Consider the following 19,773-nt stretch of genomic DNA (forward strand, 5'->3'; position numbering starts at 1 on the left):
TTTACATACATATGCACATATGAACGCTTGAAAGTAAACATTGGGTATACATTTTTGGTTTTTTGAAAGTTGCGCACAAATTTTTGGTTTTCTTAGAGTTGAGCACAAAAAATTTAAGCACAAAAGGTGCATCAAACTTTATACCTTTGGAGAGTGAATAAAAACTTTGTACGGCGAAAAGTGAACAGCCACTATGACAATTCCATAGTCGCAGTCTGCTTTTCACCGAACAAGACTTTCAGTCTACCCTTCAACTCTCAAAAAACCCCAAAAAATGTATGCTCAACATTAACTTTCATATGCATTGTGGGATGAGATTGGGTGCTGNTACAAGACTTTCAGTCTACCCTTCAACTCTCAAAAAACCCCAAAAATTTATGCTCAACATTAACTTTCATATGCATTGTGGGATGAGATTGGGTGCTGAGTATCTCAACGGTGGCTATAAAGTCTGTGCCACATAAAACCTTTCAATTTGTTGAAAAGTATATATGCACTTATATATAAGTATTTACAAAAACTTTGAAGGTAGATATTTATGTACCTAAATGTTTATATGTATGTATGTATGTGCGTAAGTTTACTGCATTCCACATCGAACGAGGTTTCCTTTCGTTACGTTCATTTATCGAGTTGTGTACGCAATTTGACGTGCTTTTTTATATTTTTTTGTTTTGTTTTTGTTTTTGCATTTATAAATAAAATTACGAAATTCCCATTAAAAGCAGGAAATTAAATTTTTATAAAAAGTACAAATATAACACGAAAAAAGAGCAAAAAAAAAACAAAAACAAAAATCAAGAATATGGCAACAAAAACTAGACTCTCCTTGAATTAAATTCAATTAAAAATATTTTTATCATTTCAAATAAATTTGTAGCAAGATATAGTACTCATACTTTTATTTATGTGTGCATACATATACATGTATATATTACGTACATACATATGTATACTTAACCATGTATATTCACACACTTTCTGATTGTCAGACGAATGTTGAAAAAATCTCAGTGCATTTGTAAAAAACACTAAACTATACATACACATGTATGTATGTATGCACTATACATGTGCATGATTATATACTAAATGTGTGTTAAGAAAAATTTTTATAAAAAATCACCATAACTACAGTAACAAAATTGAAATATAACAAACAATAAAAATATGCATAAAAAGCGGCGCAATTTTATTATTAAATAGCTGACGGATATAAAAAAGAACAACAACAAAAACAAAATTCTTGCAAAAAAGGCAGTATAGCGAAATACATACACATTTACATATATAAAAAAGCGAAGACAATGAATACAAAATACGAAGTGCAAAAAAATTAGAAAAAAACAAGAACAAAGCAAATTGAAAATAATGAAAAACTTCAAATGAAATCCCCTTGAGATTCTCGCTAGTTTATGTACATACATAGTACATATGCATTCATAAAAAGGCGTAGAAACGCAGTATGTATGTATGTATATCTAGCTATTCGTAGAGAAACTGTAAGTAGAAATCGACTTTTTTGTTTTTCAAAAANATCTAGGTATTCGTAGAGAAACTGTAAGTAGAAATCGACTTTTTTGTTTTTCAAAAATGCAATAAATATAGCAAGGAAAAACACTTAGTAATTACTTACGAGATACTTGCTGCACTGCCCAAGAGCAAATATATATATATGAATTGCATTTAGCAAAAAAGATAATTTGTTTTTCTACTGCACTCATTTCGTGTGTGTATGGGTGTACAAGAATATTTGAAATTTAATAATCTACAATGTACTATGTATGGGATGGACATTGATCTACTATAGTTATATGTATCTATTATCTATTATCTATTATCTATTATCTATTATCTATTATCTATTATCTATTATCTATTATCTATTATCTATTATCTATTATCTATTATCTATTATCTATTATCTATTATCTATTATCTATTATCTATTATCTATTATCTATTATCTATTATCTATTATCTATTATCTATTATCTATTATCTATTATCTATTATCTATTATCTATTATCTATTATCTATTATCTATTATCTATTATCTATTATCTATTATCTATTATCTATTATCTATTATCTATTATCTATTATCTATTATCTATTATCTATTATCTATTATCTATTATCTATTATCTATTATCTATTATCTATTATCTATTATCTATTATCTATTATCTATTATCTATTATCTATTATCTATTATCTATTATCTATTATCTATTATCTATTATCTATTATCTATTATCTATTATCTATTATCTATTATCTATTATCTATTATCTATTATCTATTATCTATTATCTATTATCTATTATCTATTATCTATTATCTATTATCTATTATCTATTATCTATTATCTATTATCTATTATCTATTATCTATTATCTATTATCTATTATCTATTATCTATTATCTATTATCTATTATCTATTATCTATTATCTATTATCTATTATCTATTATCTATTATCTATTATCTATTATCTATTATCTATTATCTATTATCTATTATCTATTATCTATTATCTATTATCTATTATCTATTATCTATTATCTATTATCTATTATCTATTATCTATTATCTATTATCTATTATCTATTATCTATTATCTATTATCTATTATCTGTTATCTAGCATCTATTATCTAGCATCTATTTTCTCTAATCTACTATTTAAATACTATCTATTGTCAATTTTTTCTTATTATTTATATTTTTTCTTTTATCAATTTTTGTCTGTTATCTTGTATCCGTATTTATTATATTTTATCTATTAGCTATAGTCTTTTATATGTTAGCCATTATTTATTATCTACCTACGAAACCACCGATAGGCTCCGCTTTTCATGACGACGGTTAAGGAACTATGATATGAGGGAAATCATTTGGAATGTCCGGACCTTTAATAAAGAAGGTCCCTCTCTGCTCGCTGTTTGATGCGTTGGACGAATCAAGGAAAGAAATACTTTCGTCTTTGGGCGTCTACTACACCTGCCATATACATAGATATCAAAGCGAGATTCTTTAAAATCTTGTTTCATTTGCGCCCACGTCCCGACGGAAGAAAATACCAGTGTTAGTGTGGGCAACTAAATGCGAGAGTACCATTTGTACAGTGGTATGGCATTCTTTAAAATTGGTGAAGGGCCATGCTGCCTCTTCAGCGCATCTGCTTTCTATTCTGAGCATCTACGCAGAGATGGACCATCTTCAAAAATCATGTCAAAAATCTCACCTTCAAACCTTACACACAACTCGTTGGGAAAAGAGACTGGAAATGGTTAAAGTCATTAAATATCAGGCGAAAGAAATTTAGGAAGCTGACAAAACGATGCGATTTGAATTTCTCATCTCCCTGGCTGTTTATGAATAAATCAATGCAGAGTACAACCATGCATCCGTCAAGAAAAATGTGTTCGATGTATTTCCAAATGTTTGGAGCGAAGTTTTTCGTCCCAAGACAAATTAAACGCTTTAGCTATATTATCTATCAAAAACGTGATTGTTACGCAGATTGGCTTGTCCAAAGCCATCGAAAAATTTGCTCTAGCCAAAGCTTTCGATACCAAAAAGAGGTGTTGCCTGTACCACCCGATGTCCTTGGTTATAGCGCACGGGGAAAATCCTAACAAATCGTTTCAGTGCTAAACAAGAAGAAGAAAAAGATGTTTACCGAGCCAGGAATCGAATCTGGGTTTCATTCAGTAGTAGTTCGCTGCTCTAACGACTCGACTACAGCGGCAACCAATGATTTCACTTGAACTCAAATGTTTTTTTTTTTTTTGTGATAAAGTTAAGAAGAACTTAAAATCGCAGAAAACATTTTTAAATATTCTGGTGAATTTTAAATTAAGACGAAATATGTGAAAAAAAATTTAAAACACTGATCAAAAAAGTAAATAAATTATATTTTCGCGTGAAAAACAAAAAACCCACAAAGCGAGATGAAAATGGCGTAAACAAATAAAAACGTGCATACATACATACATACATATATACACTCATAGGTATAAAGAATAATTGTATAAATTTAAAAGTCGTTTTTATGAATCATACCAAAAGCCATTGCCCCCAATTCACCCCCTTTGTACATCTCTTGGCTCCTCCCAAAAGTTTACTTTACTCTTCTCATTGCCACATTGCCCTTTGTCAGTTTTTCAGAAGTTCAACCTCGAACCCAATCCAATGAAAGTACATACATACATACATACATACATATGTATACTATATAGAATAGTCAGTCGCAATCCTCACTCAGTTAGTTGGCGGTGCGGCAGGGAGACTGAACTGTTTTTGTCGAGCCTATCTGTAGCTCTACGAATTCAAAGTGTTTTTTCATTGCTTTTTTATTTATTTTATTTCATTTCATTTTAATTCTGTTTGTTAACTCACCAAAGTGGGGGATTTTTTCTTATAGCCGAGCTGGAAAATAAAATAAAAATATGAAGTAAATAACAGCGCAGCAAGTAATAAAAATGAAAAATTAATTTGCATAAAAAACCTCGTCGACAAATTGTATTGAGTTAAGGATTAATACATCTGCACACATATTTACATAAATATATACATATGTATGTACTTAATATATGTATATGTACATATGTATCCATATTAAAAAATAAATAAAATAAAAAAAAAACTTTTTAATATACAACGCTTTTATAAATGGACTAAAAAATAAAAAATAATATTTCTCAGTCCCACAGAATTTGTTTTGATAACTTTTGATTTGAAATTTTAGCAAAAGTCATTATAAACAACTAATGACATTGAAAACGAAAAACGTGGAGCGCCTGCAATACAAAGCATTCGATTTCATTGACAATAGNTTGGAAAATAAAATAAAAATATGAAGTAAATAACAGCGCAAGTAATAAAAATGAAAAATTAAATTGCATAAAAAACCTCGTCGACAAATTGTATTGAGTTAAGGATTAATACATCTGCACACATATTTACATAAATATATACATATGTATGTACTTAATATATGTATATGTACATATGTATCCATATTAAAAAATAAATAAAATAAAAAAAAAACTTTTTAATATACAACGCTTTTATAAATGGACTAAAAAATAAAAAATAATATTTCTCAGTCCCACAGAATTTGTTTTGATAACTTTTGATTTGAAATTTTAGCAAAAGTCATTATAAACAACTAATGACATTGAAAACGAAAAACGTGGAGCGCCTGCAATACAAAGCATTCGATTTCATTGACAATAGTCAAACTACATAACATTCTACAGCGAAAGTACAAATTTGAGATCGATTTTAAGCGGTCGTTATTCATATGCCCACATACATACATATGTACATATGTTACTTTTCATATCAATTCAAGTGTATTACATGCGCCCCACGCTTTTCATTTTCAATGTCATTAATTGTTTATAATGACTTTTGCTAACATTTCAAAATCAAAAGTTATCAAAACAAATTCTGTGGGACTGAGAAATATTATTTTATACTTTTTAGCCCATTTATAAAAGCGTTGTATATTAAAAAGAAATGGCGTGTCGTCCATTTCCGCTGTGACCTATATAAATAGTGCATATATTTAGGCGCAATATTTAACTTCTTCTGGCGGGGCGACATCTAGATTCTTCTAATTGTATCTCCTTGATATGATGCCTACAACGAGGTTGATATCTAGACTAGGTAAATAGCTTTGCTACATTTATAGTAGGTGCATTCTTTTGCAACCGAGCTACAAAAGAACACTCGCTTAAATGACGAGAGACATGCAAAGCAACAACACAAACTCGGCTATTTATCCGAGCACAGCCAGGTCGGTTAAAAAATACGCGACCTGAAGGCAAGTGTTGGTAAGTGAAAAAAGTGCTCTATTGTGAATTGTTAATGGGAAAGTGGAGAGGGAAATTTTTGCTTCCTTTTTATACGCAAATACCTCGCACAATTACTCATTTAAATTTTTATATCTAAACCCCGTCAAACTAATCACATTTTCTTGCCAGCTACCAACAGGGTTGCTTAAGTAGCTAAAAGGAAATTTTACCCGAGTTGAGCGTTCTTTTGTCGCTCGCTTACAAAAAAATGCAGCTAGTATAAATGGTGGTCTGGACGTACAACATTAAAAGCGGTCTGGACATACAACATTGAGCAAGTTGATAAAAGCGTTGTAAAATAAAAATATTTTGGCATTGAAAACGGGACATATTTTGATAAATATTTCAGATGTGTGTTTGTGAAAAAAGGTCTTTTCCAATAAAGGATTTTTTGATGCAACTATCTTACGAGATGTGCTATTAATCAATGCTAGGTACATACATATGTTTTAGGGTGGTCCTTAAAATATTGACATCATGGTGCACCCTTTTCTTGCGTTCTATGTACAAAATATAGACATCCACGAAATTAAAAAAAAAAATATTAGAAGGAGAGAGCCACCAGGGTTTGGAAAAGTTGAGTATTATGGAATATATGGAACTGGATTAACTGGAGATAGTGCTCTTAGCTTTTTAAGAAATAACCAAATTTTAACAAGGTGACTATTTTTGCACGTATGCACTTGGGTTTCTCCTCTTCAAAATGAGGTCTCAATCATTGAATTTGTTTGAATATTAACATAAAAAAAAATACTTTGTTTTGAAAACCTTGCTTGCTATCCACTTCTGAAGTAAAGACTGACATTGTCGGGTCACTCAGGTAAAAGCATTAAAACTCCGACTTACACCCACCCTACCCTTCAACCGTTCGTCGGTTTGAGCCGAGATCGAAAAACTTGGCCAATCGCCTCTTTGCTTTACGAGATTGTTTCAATTTTAACTCCCCCGAGTGCAGAGCGGTCCCTCTGCACTTGGTCCTTTTATTATGTTCGTGGGTGCCCTTTCTTTCTCTTTTTCCTTTCTTTCCAATATTGATCACAAAAATTTATATTCTGCCTAAGAGGCCATACATTGCTGATGTTTTTTTAAGAAACAACACACATATTTTTCGGAAATTTTCTTTTTAAATCAAACTCACGGGATCTGAATCGTGACACTCTGGACATCAAAGAAGAAGCCAAAGTCAGTATCTGGGTCTTGATCTGGGTTTGTAGTGATTATTGTTTTTTTTTTCATTAAAAATAATTCCATAACTATGGTTTCAAGCTCAGTACAATTGTTAATTAAAATATTGAGCTGGGGTTTTCGGCTGATTAGTGAGATTTTATTTGTGAGTCACTTTCAGTTTAATTTATGTAAATTCGATTTTACACTACCCCATATTTTTAATGGGTGGGATTTTCCACAATGATAATTTAAATAGTATACTCGGAAAAATTATAATTATTATTAAATTGAAATGCATTTCGGTGCTTAAATGAGCTGTTATCTGTATCTGATCGCTTCTGTTAATCGTTCATCTTCATCAGCCAAAGGTAGACAGTTTTGACATTCGTTTATTAGGGTGTAACGATTCGCAGATGCGTACCGGTGCTGGTAACATACCATCTAAGTGCTATAAGGGTACTAATTGACATACACCGTTTTGCTGTATCACCGCAGATTTGCNTGGTGCTGGTAACATACCATCTAAGTGCTAAGGGTACTAATTGACATACACCGTTTTGCTGTATCACCGCAGATTTGCCATTATTGTTATTCTAAAAATAAATTACATAAGTATATCACAATAAAAATATATGTACATACACATAAACGAACAAACATATATACATACATAGGATGCATGCTAGGCCGCACTCAGGAATCTTCTTTCCCCTGAAATAAAGTCTTCATTACTTATCGAGCTCATAGGGAGACTAATAGCCCGAACACAATGAAAACGACGAGCTACAAACCACAGCTGTCAAATTATTTTAACACGTACTCTTATGTAGATAATTATTTTGGCGACGACCGGGCTACGCGACGGCTGTGGTTGTGGCCAGATTAGATCTATTTCTATTTTTCTGGCGACAGATAAGGTTCTTCCTCTTCTTTTATGTCAAACTCATACAAATTCATGATGTCGCTGCCGCGTTCAAAGAAATCATGTCGCCATCGACAAAGCGCTTAGATAATAAAGATGACAAATTGGAAGCTGTGGTCGGTAGCTCGTCGTTTTCAATGTGTTCAGAACTTAACTTCCTTAGCGGCAAACAACAAAGTTATCTTTCTCTGAGTTTCGTATCGCAAAGTCGTAGAAGGTAGCGTCGAGACAGGCGTGCTTATAAGGAAGCCACAGCACCCACAACAACAATAGGTATCGAACGCTTCTTCCAAAATGACCACATCCTTAGAGAGAATATCTTATATGAGAAGAGAGCACAAGAAGAACACACAGCACAGGCAAAGAAACTACTAGGATGATACAATAGGAAAAAATATGACAAGAACAAATTACGAATTCCAATAGGTATCTAAATAGAAGGTCACCAAACAACCTATTGGATTTCGTAAAGAAGTAAGGACTGGGCACATTCCAGCAGCCCAATCATTTGCCTAGAAAATAGGTTTTCGACCAGAATTGCAGACGGAAGGCACTATGTAAATCGCTCGGAGTTAGATCCAGGATCTACCGCCATCCTTACGGTCAATGCTGGATAAAAAGCTTGGTAGCGGAATTTACTATAAAAACAGCTCTCACTAAATCTCAGCTTGTGGCAACTTCTCTACAGTTCGTTACCATTTATTCTGACTGTGAAGCAGCGAAAGAGACCATTAACGCGGTATGGGTACCCGGGTACAGTGAAATACCTGGAAAGTGCGCATCAGATAAGCTTGCAAGGGGAGAGAACTCACCTAAGATCAGTTAGCTCTGCACGTCATATTAGGCGTCCCACAGTCTTCGTGTAAACACCGACTAAAAATGTTTTCATTGAATTGACCAACGTACGATGGGCGAAGGAACCAACTTGTTCCGGTACTAAGCAGATCTGGTCAAGTATCAATGAGAAAAGATCTAAAATTCTCATACGCATTTGTCGCCCCATTATTGACCCAGTGGGCGGTATCATTACAGAGCACTGCTTAATGGGAGCACATCGTAAGCGTATGAGCTACGGTTTTTGTTGTGGCGACAGGGACGAGGAGGAGGAGGTGAACGTGCTGGCAACCACCGTAACCTAACCCAAGCTAGGTCCATGGAGGAAGAAGAATGCTGACCGTAACGCTTGAGACTACTAGCATTTCGCAGAACATTAACTATGTACAGGTTAGAGCAAGTGCGTTTGACTGCGGTATCGGTTATAGCCAAATATTTCCGTTTGATCAATTTGGTAGATATGGAGAAAATAATGCATATGCAATCGTTTACCGTACTTACAAATGTATATATGGATATGTGTATGTATGTACATATATAAGTACATACGTACTGTACATAGAAAGTTTTGCTCGCACCTGCATAATTTTATAACTCGAGGCGTTTCTTGCCTTATTTAGAATTAACGGTTATAAGAATAATGAATATGAAACAATGCACTTTTATGAGAATATGTGATTATGTCTGAATGTATATTAGGGTGCATCACTCCCATACAAAAAAAAAAAATCGGTACTGTTTTCCCATTGGAAATGTAAAATTTATTATATTCTAATGGCCTTATTCATAAAAAATAAAGTAGGTTTAAAGAGCTTTATAAATTGACGTTTTCATACATTTTCCAATTTATAAACCCTTTATAAGCTACTTTATTTTTTATGAATAAGGCCATAACACTGTCGCCAAAAATTTTTCGGAAAAATATTAAGATTTACGTGAAATGAACTTTTTTTTAAAATAAATCCAAAAATTTTGTTTTTTATAAATAAAATAAAATTTTAAAAATTTTTTTTCTAAAAAATTAACTCAGACAATAGGAGGAGGAGTTTAAGCTTAAAAGATCTGCATAAAAATGTTGAAAAATTTTATCAGTGGAATCAAAATAATGAGATTTTTGGACGTACATATTTTTAAATCGGAAATATTTTGTCACAAGTCTTAAAAAATAATAAATTTCATAATTGTTGTGAAAAAACAGCGAGTTTTTTTTGGTGATGAACCCTAATGTATCTACATATATGTATGTATGGCCACGTTGTGCACTTTTCTATGACACACACGTGTTCATTTGATTGGTAGTTTTTCTCAAAGGCCAGAAAAAAGTCTAAACTTAGAGCTAGAACTCTATAGAAAATTGTATTTAGTTTCTATTTTTCCGGTTGTTGTTGTTGCTTCTGACTGCCTCCTCAGCTACTGAATCTATCAATTACATACAAATATGTGTACATACATACATAGGTACTTCCATATGCTGCGGTATATTAGCCAACAGCAATAAATCGTAAGAAGAAGAAAATCCAATTTATATAACAAAAATGGTAGAATGTTTTTTCCCCAGCATTTTGCTTTAACAAATTGCGAAATTATTTGGAAAAAAAGTGCAGTTGTTGTAGTTGCTGCTGTAGTAGAAAAAGGTACTCAATATACGGTGAGATTACGCGAAAAAAGTTAACGCATTTACAAGCATACATACATACATTAATGGACACATACACACATACATACATACGTCCGTAAAAAAAACAAAAGCAAATAGGCGAACTGCGAATTGGGTGGCAGTGCAAAAACTGAGGTTTTTGCCGGCAATAAAGTTAAGGTGCTGGAGGGTCGGACGGTTGCACGCCTGGCGGAGGGTTCACATACTCATACGAATACACACACAGCCATAAGTATACTTACAGCTATTTACAATTTGTTTTTAGGTACATATCTCCAGCAATTCTCGCACTCGAAACTCAAGTCGACTTTGGACGGACACGACAACACGTTGGGCCGGGACGACAGGTGGGATGGGAGGCGAGGTGGAAATAATAATAAATGAAAAGCAGTGTAAGAAAAACAGCAGCAAAAGCTGTAGAGCAGCAAAGTCAGAAATAGATGAAAAAAAAGTGACAAACGAAGAAACAAAAAGAAAACACAGCCAGTAAAAGTCGAGTGAAAAAAAAAAAACGAAAAGTGCAAAAAATGAAAAATTTGTAAAAACGCAAAAATAAATTGTGTAGCGTCGCGGAAAAAACCTTTAAGGAAAGGTAATTTTATAGTTTTTTGTTGTTTTTATATCTGCTGCCGTTTCTCGTGCTTTTTTTTTCTTCCTTCATTTTATTTTACGAAGTTTTTTCTACGATTTTTACAACGCTGGGGCTTTAAAATTGCCATTTTGACGAAGCGACAAAGTGACTCAAACGACGATGTGACGCTAAGTCAGCGTAATACTGTAACGACGCAACACTGCACAGTGGGTCATGTGCGATGAAATAATTTTTGGGAATTTTGCAGCTGCAATGTAATTAGATTGCAAATAATATTGAAGCTAGTTAAGTATGTATTCGTGACACGACATCAAGAGGGGGTCAGTAACGATCCTATGAAGTGTCATCCCTCTCCCTACACGAAGGAATTCCTCGTCCTTCCTCCTTTCGTCAAAAGACGATCAATGATGACCTATTTATATACCCCAGGATCTGGAAATGAAATAATGAAAATAAAAATGATGTCTTGAATGAAACTCGCTTGTGAAGTATCGCAAATTCGGTGTCGAATTTTCGACGAGGCAACCAAAAACCTCTTTTATGAGCCGCTAACGAGAGCTAGCTGCCCCGCCAAACTTTAGTCCCCACCGTACGCAAATGTAGCCTGATCGACTTGAGAAAAAATATGCCGCCTGCAAAGCATTCCGGCGCAACACGAGCTATTTGAGATAATATAGGGAGCTAAGGAGAGTGATGTGAAACGTATAATTCCCGAGAGGGCTTAAAATGCTGGCAGACAGGAAAAACCCCAGAAAATTTTAGCAGAAAATTACGCAACTTAAGGAAGATTTCAATACCGGGGCGAATTCCTGTAAGAACAACTACTTCGACCAAGTGACCGATGCCCATAAAATACGTAAATTATATAGAAAACACATTTCCTCTCAGCTAAATGCTAATAGCACTGAAACCAGTGGGGAAACTTCACCCGAGCAGAATCTATCTCCTACGGCACATTCGTAACTGCGGACCGTCATAATTCCCCTAGCATTTCTAATTGGCGTCAGTTGGCATAGAAGAAAAATTATTGGCGTGCGAATTGATTACAGATCTCTCAGGGGGCTACAGCGCCAAACAAGAAGCAGAAAGAAAAGTATTCAGACGAGATAGATGTACTATATAGCAGTTAGGATCCTTGGTCATATCAACGATCCTTAATGATCTCAATAAGGGATCAAATCTCATCCCCTATCGGAACCATACATATAACTTTGAAGCGACAGAAACGAGAACAAACCGCGTGGGAGAGCATCCTTTTGTAGATATCCAGTGTTATAGAGGACCAAGAATACCACAGCAAAAGCTATCAAGCTACTTTGGCGTTGAGTTTTATGCCGCTATTCTAACCTAACTTAACCTAAGCTATTTATGTATGTAGTACGGTTTTTTCTCTTAGTTTGACACACTGTACATTAGCACCGTAAACAATCAGAAGCGAAAACCTGCTATGAAAACTACGCTTGTGCGTTGAACTACATACTCACATACATATATACATACATACACAGGGACTTACTTGCATAGAAGGAAGGTGCAGCGATTGCGTTACGGCGGTAAGGTGAGAAAAAAGGCAAATGCGACGCTGAGCTCGTAAGATTTTTGTAGAGAAAGAAGTGGAAATAGTAGAGGTCGCGACGAAGGTGCCGGCAATGTAGACTTATTAGACAGTGCAAAAAGCAAAAATGTGCATTGCTGGTTGCGAACGGGCAGGGGGAGGGGCAGGGTGGAAGTCGTTGTTGCAGGCACTCACTTTCCACTGCGACTGCTGTTGTTGCGCTTGTTGTTGCTTGTGATGGAGGTGTTGTTGTTGTGGATGTTCGCGTTGTTTTTTTTTTTGGAATAGAAAATTCTAGTTAAATAAAAAAAGTAGAAATAGAAAAATAACCAGAAACTAGCGAAGAAACGGCGGTAAAGGAGAAGTGAAAATAAAACGACGAAAAGTACTGCGTATGTTTGTATAAAAAACATAGAGCAACAACGATCCGACGGACGTTTGGACGGATGGACGGACAGAATCTTGGCAAAAACTTGTAATGCCAGTTAGAAATCCGAAGCTGAGAGGCTAACGCACTAACGAACGTGCACACGTACGCAAAAATGTACGTATGTACATATGTATGCACATGCAGACACGTGTGAACCTACCTATATACATAAATACATGGCCAAAGTAATAGACAAATTCATGGATATACTCGTAAATATCTAATATGGATACATATGGATGTATGTATCTGTTCCGACATGAGCACTAATAGTCAGCCACATGCATATCCATGTACTTTGGAATGTATAATATTAGGGTGGTCCAAAAATGCATGTGAATAATTAAAGTCGGAACTTTTATGCTCTCATCCCCCCGGCTCCCCTTGTTCTATATCGAAAAAAATTATACCCCTCCTTTTTTTATTTAGAAATCAAAAAATATCGCAAAAAAAATGGATGAAAGGTTCCTTTGACCAAACTTGGATTTTTTTCTACGTCACAGAGAAAATCCGAGATGTTTTTTGAGGTTAGAAAAAAAACCAGACGTGATGGAGCAAAACGGACTTCAGAGATTCGTGTTCAGCGACCCCAAAAACATATAACAGACTAGGTTTGGTCAAAGGAACCTTTCATCGATTTTTTTTTGTGGACCTGTGTATTTAGAGGTCGCTCAAAGCGCTCAAAGTTTTTTATGTATTTTCTATGAAAAAAAAACTTTTCGTAGAAATGATATAGAGTTCTTAAAAATACATATTTTTCGATCGGAAACCCTCTTTTTCACTGCAGGAGTCTCCCAATAATAATACCCAATTGTTTATTTAACCATTTTTTCATAGTAACTATAATGTATAGGTCTGCCAAAAACCCCCAAAATCTCGAAAAATGCAATGGAGGAACCAATACAAAACCGTTAGTATTAAAATAGTTGTTAAATAAACAATTGGGTATTATTATTGAAAGTCTTCTGTAGATAACCGGAATTTTACGACCGAAAAATATTGATGTTCAAGAATTCTAAACCCTTTCTACGAAAAGCTATTTTTTCCCCACATAAAATACATGGACAACTTTGAGCGCTTTGAGTGACCTCTAAACTCTTTTTCGTTATAGAATAATCCTAGGGGGTGAGAGCATTAAAATGCCGATTTTACTTGTTTTGGACCACCCTAATATACATACATATATATAGGTATCTGATTGTTGATATATACGTTTGTAGCCAAGCAGAGCAATGACATTTTTGCTTTTGACGAATGTCACACGCTGCACAGTTTTTTTTTTTTTGGCGCTCTGCATGTGTGCGAGTGTATTCTTTGCTGTTTGTAGACAAGAAGGATAGCGCGCAGGATAGATACTATAAATTGCGAAGGCGACTTCAAGGTAGTGGACATATTATTAAATGCCAAGAAAAGTTTGGAAAATTCGCCGGACATTGTGGTTTTTTTATAAACACATTCTCTCGGTAATAAAAATTGTGATATATATATGTAGGTATATATACATACACTGAGGGAAAAAACGCATAGTAAAAATGCATATTTTTTGTTTGCTTATAATTTAAAAATGTTCGTATTTAAAGATAATACTATCATAGGAAAATTTAGCACGCACTTATTAGAGTATACACTGAAAGGGAAAAATAGTAAAATAGTAGAAAAAGTTGTAAAAGGAAGCATTTTCCACTTCATGGATGGCGTTTTGCACTTCACGGATGCTTTTTCATAATTAAGATAAAACCGAAAAAAATCAAATACGTTTATGTTTGATTTTACTATTTTTCCCCTCAGTGTACATACATACACATGTAAATAAAAGCACTCGTGTGAATATCTTTCGAATTTGGTATTTGCAAAATTGCCAACAAATTTAAGTGTGGCAGTTGTAAGAAAGGAATTTTGTACCGAAGTGGATGAATTAGGACAGATAAAAAAGGCAGCCAAATGGCAATGTTGGCAAGGTTTCTAAACTTTTTTCCATTACAAATAAAAGCAAAACAAAAAAGTTTTTTTTTTCAAAATGTGCAAGTAAGTTTGTGTGCGTACATACACATGTACATATGTATATGCGCATAAGTATGTCTATACTTTTATATGCCTTTTAGGGTATATGAGAAATGACTTGACATTCTTATTGGCAACGCAAGCAGAAACATTTTTTTGCTCACCTTTTTTATGTTTATCTTCTGGCAACGTCTGACTGCAATTTTTGTTTTTTGTTACTACGCGTACGTACGGGATTAGAAATGCTTGCAAGGGTTTTATTTTTGCTGGAGATATTTTTTGTTAAATTAATATGAACCCAAAAAAGGTGGTTCTGTCGAAGTAGAAAAAGCTATGTTGAATAGTTCAGACGGTTCAGCCAATATTAAGGATATTTTTTTCTGTATAAGCTACATATGTATATATGTAGGTACATGTGTATATACATCACTGGCTAACATAACGGTTGTTTTTTAACAGTACTATCGCCCCTTGTAGCCGCAAGTTTTGTGTCTCAACAAAGGATAACTTTAATTTGTGGGCATATGTGTATATTTTTGGTCTAATAAAACCGAACATACATATATTTTTGGCCATTTAAAAACTGGACATAAATTTTTGGCCAAGTAAAAACTCGACATAAATTTTTTGCTACATATTTAAAATTAAAAACTGGGTATAATTCTTGAACATATATTTTTGGCAATTTAAAAAATGGATATACACAAGTTTTTGGCCATTTAAAAACTAGACATAAATTTTTTTGTGCAATTTAAAAACTTGACATCAATTTTTTGCAATTTCAATATAGTTTTTGAGTTATTTAAAAATGAAATAACTTTCGCAAATTTAAAAACTGGACATAGATCTTTAGTAATTTAAAGATTGGGTATAGTTTTGGACATCTAAATGATGGGCATACTTTTTTGATCATATTGAAATTGGACATAATTTCTTGGCTTTGTACAAACAGGATATAGCCTTTTTGGAAATTTAAAAAACTGAGCTAAATTTTATTAATTTAAAAATCATAAGATCAATTTTTAGGTATTTTAAAATGTGTTATTCATTTTTAATCATTTAAAGATGGGCATAATTTTTTGGCTTCATATGTAAAAACTAAAATCGTATGGTTTTGCTATCTGAATATAAAATACGATTTTTGAATTGCAAAAAGTGAACCGCCGTTTATTTCCACATTTCTCTGTACGGTTTCTGTCTAGTAGGGATGTTCAAACAAGATCGGTTTATTTAAAAACCAGGTTTTTTATATTTGGTAAACCAGCTTTTCCAAGCTATTATTTATTTCCATAGGTGTTAATCGTTTTTTCCTTCTAAATCGAATACCGAAAATTCGGTTTTTACATTCGCCAGCTGAGTAACATAATTATTTTGCATATATTCGAGATGAGATTAAAATTTTATGACATACCTAAAACTTCCAAGTGACGACTAAATATTTTTTTTTTGCTGATTTGGTAGTTAAGCAAAGTTGACTTTGAACATTGTCCTTGACTGTTAAAAATAAAATTATGGCGCTTACATATAAATTAAAAGAAGTTCTGGTTTGTTAACAAAAGTTTGTTTTTGAATAAATAAATATATCAAATGCGGCATTATATTTTTTTTTTTGGAAATTAAGTTTTTAAATAACATTTTAAAAAGAAAAAATAATTTTCTATCCTTATACAATAAATGTACATACATACATACAAGTGTATGCGGTTTAAAACCTCAATAAAAAACCTCGATTAATCGAAAACCGATTTTTTGGTAACGGTGCCCATACCTAGTAGCCTTCGACTGAACCGAGTAACACCCCTTAGACTAGAAACTCCACAAAAAGCTTGTCAGGTGTATACCGCTTTTCAGGCTTTCAGCACTTTATTCAGCCACATATGAGTTTTGTATTGCGTTGTGTGCGCTGAAAGCTATAGCGCCTAAAAGGCTTGGTGTGGAGTTCTACTCTTAAGGCTATCGAGTCGGCAGCCGCGCTAGTGGTGGATGAGAAAGAGGAAGGACTCGTATAAGTCAAAGGGGAAAGCACTTGATCCTAGTTGCTATTTTTATTGTTGGCGTCTTTTTGCACTAAAAAAGGAAAAGGAAGCTAGCATTGCGCTCTGGTGATCTCAGCTAAAAGCGCTTAGCTGTTGTAACGTTGGTATGCAAAATTCGAAAAAACCACCAGTATCAACTTGTAGCTAGTACATATGTATGTATGCCCTTACTTATCTTCTTTATGGCGCATCACCAAAAAAAGTTGGGGGTTTTTCCATCGGAATTAATATTTCGCAAATTTATTAACATTTAAGTGAGCTAGATCTCAGACCTTTTAAGCTCAAAATCTTCTATCATCTGAACTGTTTAAAAAAAAATATATATATATGTGTAAAATACTTATTTTATTTATAAGAACCTCCATTTTTGAAGGTATTTTCATGTTAATCTTACTATTTTTCCGAAATATTTTGTTTGAAGTAGAGACGACCGCGGGACTAAATATTCAATCGCGATCCCACCCATCTCGACAGATTTGTACCGCAGGTCCCATGAGTCCCGCTATCTATCACTAAATAAAATTCACATGGCTTTCAAATTGATTTTATATGCAATATCTTTTCCTCGAATATAATATTTTTGTCATATGAAACGATCTGAAATCTGCTGGTTAGTCTGTTTTGCTTTGTCTTTCGTTTTTGTCTGAACATAAAATTAAAAAGCACTCATTTCATACAAGGTGTTTGGAGGCTGCGGGTTTTATCGAAAATGTCGGCAATGGATTTTTCCATATCGTCGGAAATTTATTAAAGACCTCCCCGATACCACCCAACCCGGCTATTTTAAAATTAGCCCCGCGGGTCACGGTATCCCGTGCCCATCTCTAGTCTGAAGTCTTAAAATATAATAAATTTCATATTTCCCATGGAGAACCCGTACCGATTTTTGGTATGGAGACTGATGCACCCTAATGCACATACATACGTTGTATTTTTTTTTGTACTGTGCATGTTAATATTTTTCAATTTCTGCGGTTCGGTTCTAAAACTTTTTAATAAGTTGAAACTCTAAGCGGCTTTTAGAACCGACGAATGCGAATGTATACAAACACGTCGAAGATGGATGAGAAGTGGTCGACGACTCTTCAATAAAAAAAAAAATCCATAAAAAAATTACAGCAAAAGCATGTAAGCGAATGCGAGATCAAGCATTGGTCAATTCTTTAATTGCAGTGATGATCGCCAAGCCGAAGACACTTGAAGCGCAATAGCCTAAGTTGGCTTGTCGCTGCCAAGAATTCTGCGCATTGCCGCATTTTCGCAGCTGCGAGTGCGTACATCGAACTAGTGGAATCTAATATGTATGTATGTATGTGAGCACAGAGAAGCCGGTTGAAGCAAGAGTTTATGTTTAGAAATGTACATATATGTATGTTTGTATTGCCAGGTATTGCAAAGTTACATCTTTCACTCACTGCCGGAGATTCTGCGAGCGCGAACTATGTAACTCGCATCCGCAACTCGCCAATAAAATGAGTTGGTTATTGCACTTGGCCTTATTTGTTTGGCTAACACAGCGACTTTGGCTTTGGCTTTGATTTTGCCATTGCCATTGCTATTACTACGAATATGAACGAGTATTGCTTCTTTATTGTGTTTGCTATTGGCTGGCATTGCAGCAGCTGCAGTGCGACACCGCTGTGCTGTGAATGTGTGTTTTGGTTTGTTGGGCGGCAGTGCGGAGGCCGGCCGGTCATTTGGCTGGCTGGTCGTTGGGTTGGTTGGTTTGTTGGTTGGTCAGTCGAGCGGTCGTTAGGTTGTTTGGCGCGTCGACTAGTCCAGCAGCAGTGTCAGCATACAAGCTACGATTTACGACCATTTATGACCGGCGCTGAGCCACAAGCAATTGGCTAAACGCATGCAGCATACTGCTGGCCTGCTGTTGCAAGCTGATGCTGTAAGTCTGTGGCAAGAAGCTCTAGGCTCTGTGGTGTTGCATGCTGCTTGCAGTTTTAGTTTTCCACTTTCGCGCTTATATGGATGCGTGGCTGCCACTTTTATTATTTCGTTTTGATGTTCTATTCCAGATTTTTCGCAATTTATTCTATTGGCAATCAAGTCGGTGTGCTGCTGCCACTTCAAAAGCTGCTTGATCGTAGTTTGTAGTCTTGTTTATGTGTGTACAAAAAAAAAGCTACAAATTCATACATATATATAGATGCGAGAATTTTATGAAAAAAAAACAACGCAAAAAAAGAAAAATAAAAAATGAAAAGAAAAAGGTAATAGAAAAACATATTTTTTTGCAACTCCTTTCTACTCTTGATGGCTGCCACTGCGTCTGCGTCTGCGTCTGCCTCCGCTTCTGGCTTTCTTCGAGTTGTTGCGTATTTGATTTGTGTGCGTGCTTGAATTCTTTTATTCACCTTTCAAGCGTTGGTCTTAAAGTGGACTTTTATGTTTGTAAGCTAAATTCTTGGAAATTTTTAGAACAACAATTAAGTGGAAATATTTATTGTCGGCTTGTGTACAACATACATAGAAATCATATAGAAACATTTCCTGCTTTCATTTGTGCGTATGATGCATTACTCGAGAGATTTGCGTTATTTTACTGGATGTGAATGTGTGTATGTGTATGGGCACACCTATGTATAAACGTAGTATATGCAGTTTTCAGCGAGGTTTATCGCGAAAAAAATATGTATATTTAAAGGCCTCTTTCATTCCACAAAAAAATATATAAAAATTTTATTTGTTTTTTGTTAT

General features: G+C 34.2%; 1 long non-coding RNA gene across 2 annotated transcripts in view; it reads left to right on the top strand.

The window, feature by feature from the left end:
• LOC108358954 (uncharacterized) overlaps window positions 1-19,773 on the top strand; it is a 31,309-nt gene that overhangs the window by 10,600 nt on the left and 936 nt on the right. The gene's annotated exons all lie outside the window — the stretch shown is intronic.

This window comes from Rhagoletis zephyria, unplaced genomic scaffold (assembly GCF_001687245.7).
Source record: "Rhagoletis zephyria isolate East Lansing unplaced genomic scaffold, Rhagoletis_zephyria_1.1 Rzeph_scaffold_00317, whole genome shotgun sequence".
Taxonomy (NCBI): domain Eukaryota; kingdom Metazoa; phylum Arthropoda; class Insecta; order Diptera; family Tephritidae; genus Rhagoletis; species Rhagoletis zephyria.